Source organism: Brachyhypopomus gauderio, chromosome 6 (assembly GCF_052324685.1).
Source record: "Brachyhypopomus gauderio isolate BG-103 chromosome 6, BGAUD_0.2, whole genome shotgun sequence".
Taxonomy (NCBI): Eukaryota; Metazoa; Chordata; class Actinopteri; order Gymnotiformes; family Hypopomidae; genus Brachyhypopomus; species Brachyhypopomus gauderio.
The window spans coordinates 13,582,337-13,592,640 of NC_135216.1; positions in this window are offsets into that span (position 1 = coordinate 13,582,337).

Genomic DNA, 10,304 nt, shown 5'->3' on the forward strand with positions numbered 1-10,304 from the left:
ACACGTCAATTCTCAAATTTCTAATATGTTTAATAAGGGGTGAATTACACATTTGCAGAAAACATTGAGGCAGTTGTTTATTCACCTTATGTATATGCCCTGAGCAATATTCTATAACTTTGCCCTCTAATGATCTAGATTTTTTATTTTTATTTGATTATAATTACTATTTTGCTTCATGTCATGACCATACAGTGTTCTCCTAGAAGGTCACTACATGGCTTTAATTTTTCAAGTTCTCATGCATCTTACGCCTACGTAACATGCAAAATGAACAAAATGGAAATTTTAACAGTGCCACAGGTGCTGACATGTGGCTCACGTGAGATATTTATTTAGTTCTTGCTGAACGATCAGTTCTGCATATTTTTTGATGGAATGGAATGTTCTACACCTGGATCTCAGTGATGGGCCCAAGTCCCCTTGCCTCCAACTCCTGTCCATATCTCTTGAGTAGAGTGGGTGGCATTGTAGTTGTTCTCAATACTCCATCAGTCAGCACTTAAATATGTACTTATCCTGTCCCGAAGACCCCTTCAGCATGACAGGCACACCAAACTGGAGCCAGTTATTTAGTTTTTTTTTCGTACAAATTTTGAAAGTGCTGCTTCACTGTTTGAAGGCTGTCCCACTAGTATTGCATCCCCAGATGAAGTCGAAACAATGTTCTTATTGACTGTTTTGCTCAAAGCCATTTTGTTTGGACTCTTTTCCCCTCTTTGCTACAGATCAGCAGTGAGTTTATATTTATTTTCAGTTTTTTAATATTTTTTTTTCTTGCTATTCATCACTCCAGTCAAGGCAGCCCAGCGTGTGGTCAGTGTCTGAGAAGGGATTTCATGCAGTGTGCCCTCTTTAATTTCCATGGTGTATGGTCACCTTATCTCCAGTGACTGCCTTGTTTATCTAAACCCACGAGACCCGGGATACGTGTCGCCAGGTGATTAGATGGAATACACTGGTGAGCAGGCGCTCTGGATGCTGCCCAGTTTTCATTGATGTAGATTTCATCAGTGATGTGTCACATGTGTGCACGCGTCCAGATGTCATGGTGTCCCGGCTGCTGTTGTGCAGCAGAATATTTTTACCATTTCTGTTAATGGATCATCAGAATTGCAGAGTCCATTTTGCATTTTTTTTGGTCATTTGTTTTCAAATCTTGAATCATATTTGCATTTGTTTGGATGATTCAAGCACATCATGCATTTGACAATTGAGTAAATTGTACCAAAAACATCCCGACGTTAAAATGGAACTCCACGATTGGATTCTGCGACCAAAAAACGTTCTTGGCTTCACTTCAAAACTTCTAAATCATCAGAAAAGGCAGCGTTTAGAATTAGCCACGTCCCCTTGGCAAACATCGCCAGAAGACACAACAAAGTGACTTGTTCTATAAACATGCACCAGTAGATATATAGCAGTGAAATATGACTACCTGGCCTGAAGTTTTGAAGCTGAACGCTGAAGCTGAACGCTGACACACTCAGTCCCGAGAAGGAAGAGAGAGATATATATATTGATCTTGTAACCTTCAGCGCTTTTCCTCAGTCTGTCTTCATGGTGCATTCTCACCCATCATCCCGCCAGGCTAACGCTTTGGTCCGACTCTTGGGTTCTGTGTGATGTTTGGTTAAACAGAACCGTACTGATCAACTGGGTTCCAGAAGGGTTTGCTTTCATGGTGGCCCGATAACACAGGAGCCACTGCTCTCAGTCACTGAGATAAAGCCACTGGATCTTGACCACAAAGAAACTATTAGTTCTATAGGATACAAACATGCATCAAGTCAGAACTCTGTTCTTTCTAGAGAGTTGAACCTCAGAACAGGTTTTGTGCTATATTCTACATTTTACGTGCAATTTAGTTGTTCATAATTAACTTCTATGTATAGGTCATTCCTTAAACTTACACATGGTCTCCTTATCTACCACGACTGCCTAGGGACCTGCAAACTTACATTTTGTGAGGGTACCTGGGTATACGTTTCAAAAGCAGAAGAGTTGTTTATCTGAGCAAATTTGAGGCTATTCTTTCTGCACCCACAGCAAAAAAAACGCATGGCTCTGTGGTTTATGCACATGATGTGTGTGTGGCAGTACTGTATCAGGAGACGGTGTCCCCTCACACAGAACTGATGCTTTTGGGTGCTTTCAGTCCTGTAGTCGCTAGCATCCACAATATAAGGACAGAATTTTTAGACACCCCAACAATCAATGCTCATTTTGTGACCTGCTCTTACATAAAATTGAGCTGACTGCCTTCTATTTTAAGAAGCAAAAAATCAGCATAATTAGCTCTTAATCAGGAAAATGAAGTTTATTTAAAAATCCACCCAAGTGAGACTCCTCAGAGGGCGAGAAGCGTCGTCGTTGCTGTCATGTGCTGCTAATTGATATGTGTGCTGCTAATAAACGCCTGTGAACTGGAGGATAAACAAGGGTTTTATCTTGCTGACCCTACACCCAGACAAAAAAACAATAACGCAAAACAACAACTAAAAACGTGAGGAAAATGTGTGTTTGTTTGTGGGTAGCAGACTTTAGGAAAGCACCAACACTGGTCAGTATCACTGTATTGGCTAACTGCAAACCATAGCAAATAATATAGACACCTGGACAAATTTAAAACTGATTTTAAGGAAAAACTGGATTTTTTTTTTTTTTGCCTTAACAGTGAAGGTTTTTTCCATTTAGTTTTGGGAGGATTTGCGTTTGGGTCTCCTGCTGCATGAACCCCCTCACAGATATGTATCTGTACCCCGGTGCAGGCTCCTCCTTTGGTGCCACAGGATGTCGAGCCACTCGATGTGCGGTGTGGAGATGGTCCCGGTGCTTGGAGGAGAATGCTAATCACTCCATCGGTGTATCAGCAAGGCACTCTGCAGCTTGAAAGAGTGTTAACATCAGGTTCATGCCTGTTGGGAGAACGCCTAGCAGCGTTCTCTGAGAAACCCCTGCCCTGGTGAACATCATGACCGGCGCTGCTCCGCTCCTTTCTGAGCCAAAGACGGCCGGCGGAAGGTGTAACCGCGGTGTTCCCGGTTGTCACGCCGCCAACACGGGTACGGCGGTCGCCGTGGATTCTTTGGTGACTCGAGTCGTGTGTGTGGTGTTGCGCACTCCGTGGGCGTGTCTGGATCTGAATGGCAGGTTATTTGTCAGCATTTTGGCTTCTGTGGCCACAGCATGACCGAGAACGGGAGCGTTTTGGTTCGGCCCGCCGTGCCACAGTGCTGCGATGTCGTACCACTCCTCTTCACACCTCAGTGGAGGGGCTGCGTTCGGGAGGGGGGGGGGGGTCACGTAAGCATTATTAAACCCCACGCAGAAACAATCAGGCCAGATGAATGGTTTCCTGTGAGGTTTAATTAGAGAGCCTTGCTGACGTTGGAGCTACACAGTGGCGGGGCCGAGCGCAGTACGCGTCCCGCACACAACGGAGGAACCGAGAACGCGTCCTGGCGAGATGTGGATCGTCGAACCAAACATCTCTGTACAGTGACCTGCAGGTCCGGTTAAAAACGTGGCGTCAAGGAACGGCCACGTTCTGCCTGGGCAGACACGTCTGTGTTTCTGGAGGCTCCGTCATCAGCGCTTGACTCCAGTTCTTCACACCTGACGTGTCCGAAAGCTCGTTGCGTTTGTACAGCACGTACTGTGTTTTTACTGCTGTTTTCAATAGGCTGAAAATTGGATTCGAAGATTGCTATTAGATTACATGAACTGTACAGTGTCACTGCATGTGAGATACGATTGTGAGCTATTGATCCACACCGAACCAATTTCATTGAAAAAAAAAAGATGAAAACTGAAGGGAACAGAGTGCAGCACGTGATCGTGTGTGTGTGGCGCAATGCTGTATGCTTTATTTACTCTTCTGGTATTCTCAGTGGCTTTTACTGTTCAGTGTGTCACTCATTGCACTGCTTTGTTTACCAGGTCAATAGTGTTCATGTTCATTCTTTCACACTTACTTATCTTGTTTATATTTGGTCACATGTGGGTGAATAAGGTGTATTTACTATGTTACATCAAAGGTCTGGCTAGCACTAAATTCTTGACCTTTTAGGGTATTGCCTCTAGTCCTTGTTGGTCTGTGACTGGCCACACGGTGCAGTGTGTGGGGGTGTAGGCAGCCCTGACATCCCCTCCGTCTAGGAGTGCTGGTTGTGTGCACGATGAAGGGCGTGTGGTCTTCCTCTGTGCCGCCCTGTGGGTGTGCTTCTGGGGGGGGTGACCCGCGCGGCCGTGGAAATGGTGCCGGGCTCGGGCCTGACCGCGTGATTTCCTGCGGAGGCCGCGCCGACGGCTCGCTCCCGAGGCCGGTTCTGGACGGGTGACGCGGAGCGTCTGAAGCGCTTTGGGCCTCATCGTTCCTTCGCTCCTCTTCCCGAGCCCTGTGGACAGGTCACGCAACGCCGGGTCATCCAGTTAGAGTCTTTGCTGTCTGTGGAGATGTGGGTCTTTTACAGTGGGCTGATTTTGAGCTGATCTGGGACCTGGCGTTACTGTGCCCTTTGCCCTGATATTGCCCGTTGTGAATTGGCTAGCTGGCACCCTCAACTCACACGAGTGTCAGCCCAGTGATCTTTTAACCAGCACAGACGCAAGGCTTAAAATCTCTACATCTTTACACCTGCCTCTTTGTCTCATTGCCATGTAAAAACGCATGCATACAGCACCATAAGACTGCACATATCATTTCCTGACCCTTTCTTTTGAGTACTGCATAAGTGATCTATTTTTAACAGGCATGGTGGAGTAGTTATGGGGAGCTTCCATATAGTTCCGCTTTTTATTTGGCTACCAGGTGGAATGTTGTGTGTGTGTGTGTGTGTGTGTGTGTGTGTTACCTATTGCTTTAAGATTGCAAAAGGTTCATCAGTTCTCTGTTCACGTCGAGAAAACACGGGTTCTTTGTGTGTGTCTCTCTCTCTCTGTGTGTGTGTGTGTGTGTCTCTCTCTCTCTCTCTCTCTGTGTGTGTGTGTGTGTGTGTGTGTGTGTGTGTGTGTGTGTGTGTGTGTGTGTGTGTGTGTGTGTGCGTGCGCATGCGCATGCGCATGCGCATGCGTGTGCAGTTTAATGCCGCCTGTGGTGATGCTGTACTGTAGATTAACAGGGAGCATGCCCGGATCACGTGTGCTGCACGTGTGCCGTTTTGTACGGTTTGAGGCATTTGCTTATTCTCCCTTGAAAACGTGTCACTCTCTTTGTTCCCTTCAACCTAGTCGTCTTTGCCTGCCCAGATCAAGCCCACTCAAATCTCTGTGCTACCTCTCTCTCTCTCTCTCTCTCTCTCTCTCCCTCCCTCCAGATGGCTCAAGTTCCAGCATTTTTTCTTTCTCTCTCTCTCTCTTTTTTTTTTTTTGTTTAAACAACGTATGCCCCACCCTGTGGTCTAAAGTTCCGCAATGAGCCTTCCTGTCAAGGTGCCAGGTTTTAGATTCAGCGTCTCGCAAGAGGTACATTTAGTACATTTTCCTCTTACTGCCCTGAAAGCCCAGGAGCTTCGTGCCCCTCCCCTTACCCCTTTGCCCCCCCCCCCCCCCCCCCCCCCACACTCTCTCTTTCTCTCTTTTTCTCTCTCTATCTCTCTCACTCTCCCTTTTTCTCTGTCTTCGTGTGATGGCCTGACCACTAACGGCTACATATTAAGAGATAATTCCATACCCTGAGGTTACAAACCGGCTTAGACTGGCTCTCTCTCATTTTGACTCCACTGGGTACCCTGTTTTTTTTTTTTTTTTTGTTTTTTTTTTTTTTAAGATATTGTGACTCACTGCTTTTTTTTAAAGAAACAGGAGTCCCATTCTCACCAAGACGGACTTCAGCTCCACGACAGTGTCCAAAATGCACTTTGGTCCAGCACCTGTAAGCCTGTACGCACGTTTGATCGCAGCGTAACGGGTTTCCTTCACATTGCATTTATTTTTGTTTGTTTATGTTGTGTTGTATTGTTTTAAGAGTGTTTGTTTTTTTCCCCCTGGAAAGCGATCAGAATGGAGCACAATTGTAAAGGTCTTTCCTTGTGCTTCCTCTTATCCTGTGTGAAGGTCATCTGACTACAAATACACTGGCTCTTGAAAACCTTTTCACTTTGGTCTGGTGGTGTTGTGTTTGCACAGCATCATAGAGAAAATGGCCAACGGCCATCTGACTGCTCTAACTGGCAAGTTATAGGTTAAAAGAAAACAATAATTACGCCTAAGTCACATCATATGTTTTAGTGACGCAGCTCCGTAAGCAGGTCAGAGTTTCGTCTCTGGTGGTTGCTGTAGGGGCCCCTCTGCTGGGTGAACAGTGTCTGCCTCTCCTGCAGATGTGTGTGTCATTGTAGGCCCCTGTAGGCCCCTGCAGTCTCCATGTGTTACCAGCACTAGCTTCACTCTGCTGTTATTCAGGTGTCGGGTCTTCAATGTGCTGATCCAGACACTTATGTAGACACTTCCCTACCAGTAATTTAGTTTTGCAATGTCTCTCTTCTAGAAACGTCTGCATAGACGTGTGTGTGTGTGTGTGTGTGTGTGTGTGTGTGTGTGTGTGTGTGTGTGTGTGTGTGTGTGTGTGTAACCTCCTCCTCCAAACAGAAGCATGGTAGTAGAGTGTGAATTGTGTTGCAGTACCTGATGCTTTGATCGCACAGCAGGGCAAATCTGATTAGCTTTCTCAGTCCTGTCCTTGTGCAGGGTGGGTCTAATCTAGCTCACTACCAACGTGGAAATGTAATCATGGATTATGTTTAAAATAAAGGCAGTGACCAGTCAACGTCCTGAACGTATTCCACACAGCCAACACAGCCAATCCGACATCGAAGCAGGTGACATACGCCACGTCTGGGGGCTGATTGGCTATCTCACCTGCAGGTGAGGGCCATGGCCCCGCCTTCGCAACCTTGAGAAACCTCCACAAATTCTGACATAATTCCTGCACATACCCAAACATTATCAAGCAGCCAATGGTCTCCCAGGAAGAGATATTATTGGTCAGAGTGGTGCCCTGCACAATGTACACTGCTGTGGCCTTTTGCCCTAGAAAGGAGAAGTGTAGAAATGGTCCCTGCTACTACAGTCAACCTTCAGTTACAGGGAAAGAACTTGCTCACCTAACGTATTTTATTGGAATTGGGGTGGTTTGACAATCATTTAAGTCTGATCCGGTGTCATATCAGTTGTATGGCTGTAATGTCCGCACGAAGTTAGTATGGGCGTTTCTCCTTCACTGGAGCTGCGTGTGCACAAGCCGAGAGAGACACGCTTCCGCTCTGTCTGCCGCTAACTAGAGGCCGTGTCTAACTCCTGGAGTTTCTCGGGGTCTAGTGTGGCACACCAGGCACTGGTGAAACGGGCACCAGTGCGAGGTGGGGAGCTGGAGCGGGACAGCCGTGTTCGTTGGGCAGGAAGTGACGGGGTCGCTCGAAACGGGCAAATGAAAACGAGCCGGCAAGGTTGGACCAAACTTACCGCTCGTGAAACAGACAGAAAGCTGTGGGAGGAGCCGTGTGTGTGGCGGGGTACCTGCCGTCAGCGTAGGTGTGTGGTTGGGGGGGGCTCTCTAGCAGGTGTACGTTAATTGAAGAGAAAATGTGATTTGCACAGAGACGGAGGCATTCCGTCACACGGGGGTCCGTCACACGGGGGGCCGTCACACGGGGGGCCCGTCGCACAGGGGCCCTGTCACACGGCTTGTTGCTCTCGCACACGTGCTCGCTTGTGCTCCGTCTTTCTTTGTTTCCAACTTCACACCCCCACACACTTCCTCCCTTTTGCCCCTGCTGCCCCCCCCCCCCCCCCCCCAAACGGCCACTCCCTCCCTCGGGCGACAGCAGAACAAGAATTGATTAGTGGCATGGCTTAAAAATAGAAGGGCCTGTTGTCATGGCAACGGACACAATGCGCTGTTGTCTTGTTTAATGAAGATCAGGGTTTTAAGTGTTATGGCTGAAAGAGTGTAAGAAGGAGACGCCATGCTGATCTAGGTGTGTCCGTGTGTGTGTGTGTGTGTGTGCGAGAGAGAGAATGGAGAGAGGGAGATTTCAGCTTGTTTATACAGAATGGACTGTACTTTGCCTCTGTTGTCTATCTACATGTGTTCTGGTGTACGCAGATGGTGGTTAATGCTGTGTGTGTGTGTGTGTGTGTGTGTGTGTGTGTGTGTGTGTGTGTGTGTGTGTGTGTGTGTGTGTGTGTGTGTGTGTGTGTGTGTGTGTGTGAGAGAGAGAATGAGTGGGTGGATGTAGTGTGTTGCTTTGAAGGTGTAAGACTGATGATTTGTTTAATCCCGACCCATCCTTTACCTAACCTAAGGGTAGAGACGAGGCAAAATTGAAATCAAATGTATCATGCTTTTGCAGCCATGAAATGCATTAACACCCAACCCACATTCTGTTACTCATAACTCTCATAAAGTGGGAGCCAACCAATTACAACTCTGTTGCTATGGGTGTCATCCACCTAATTGGACTCATTAGTGTCAGAAACTGGCCGTATACAAATTCTGGTCAAATTCTCAGCAGCTCCTCCTCAGAGTCCCAAATATACAGTAGCAGTATCAGTGTCAGGGTGAAGACATTCTTAGTCCAATTAATAAATTAACCAGTAAGCCGTGAATGAACCAATTAGAGAATTAACCAATGACGTTCATGCTTAAATTTGTCCAATGCAATTACATCTAGAATGTAATGTAATTACCGTAGAATCTTTTTGAATAGATGGTCATTGTTCACCCTTAACATTCACAGATATGATTTATAGGCCTGCAAATTTGCATCTTATGTAAATTTGAAGCCTTTACTAGTTTTCCAGAAAGTCAGTGTGCTGCTTTGTTGAGTTTTCTGCTTTTCGCTTGTAGCCAGTGGTTAATAAGCAAGTCATTCCCCCTTCCTAACGTTTGCCAGTGAATTTGGGAGTGCTGCTAATCCCTTTTATCAGATATACAGACTGATTATGGTGCTTTCATCTTCTGTTCATGACGCCGGGCAGTTCTCACTCTCGTTATTGTGTATTTGTACCGTTCCATTGAAGTGTCGTGAGTCTTGAGGTTAGCCGGACTCCCCTGACGGAGCCGTTCCGAGTACTCACTCCATCCATCTCCACCTTTGTACATGCCTCCGGTTTTGGGTCTGCGATCTCGTAGAAACCTCCATGCAACAAACAAAGATGACTAAAGGGTTTGTGTGATTGGAACCAGAAAAACCAGTTTACCTTTGGGATCGAGTTTAGCTCGAGTTTTGTTGAGATGGACAGCGTGACGGACAGCAGGACCGTTGTGAGCAGACGTGACCGTCCGGCTTTGTTCCCGGCTCCCGGCGTCTGGTCTGGAGCAGTGAGCGTGGAACAGGCCGGGTCAGCAGAGCACGGGGGGGGGGCTGGGGGGGCCCTCGGGGAAGGTCGTGCGCTCACACCGGGGAAAAGCAGCTCACACGGTACCTGAGACAGCCCCCACCTCACCTGGAACACACAACTAGCGCCATTTAGAAGGCTGAGAGAGATGTCTGGACTCCTTCTCACTCTTAACTCTGCGTAAGGCGTCTGTCCTGTCGAAGGAGACCACCTTCATACAGGGCTTTTGTCAGAAAGGACCAAGCAGTTGGGGGAGAATCCAAGCGTAAATCAGCCTGTGGATTAATTTACGGTACATACGTTAGTTAGCTGACTGGTATGACATCTGTGCTTGTGGAACGGTTAGAAATGTTGATTTTTAACACGTTTCCCCAGTACACTTTCAGAAGCTTGTATCATGTACGATCGATGTCAGTTTGGCAAACTTGTGCAGTTATGATACTGCTTTATTGCTATATTAATTTATAGTCTCTCAAAAAAGGGTAATATTCTGCATAGGTTTGAAGGATGCTTGAAATCCTTGAGAATTGTTTAGATGAATCTCTGCAGAAACACCTTAGTGGTGTACTGTATCCCATGATGCTGCACAGTTTGTGTAAGCCAACCCTCTGTCCATGAATGGATCGTTACAGGATCATTTGTGGTGACACACTAAATCCTAAAGTCACGCCGACATGTGCGACTGCATCAGTGATAGTTGTGTGTGCTTCTGAAGTCCTCATGCACAACACCCAGTACCATCTTAGTGGCACTACTGCCTTGAGAATAACACAATGCAATTAAATCCAACCAACAGCACTGACTTTTTAACCTTTGCATGCAGAAATACGTTTATCACTGGTGTGTCTGCCACATGTGTGGGGGATGGACTCCTTCATCCACAGTACAATTTTCAGTTTTGTGCAAAGTACATTTTGGATTGTTATTGTATTGCAGTGGATGTGAAATATGTGCATATTAAT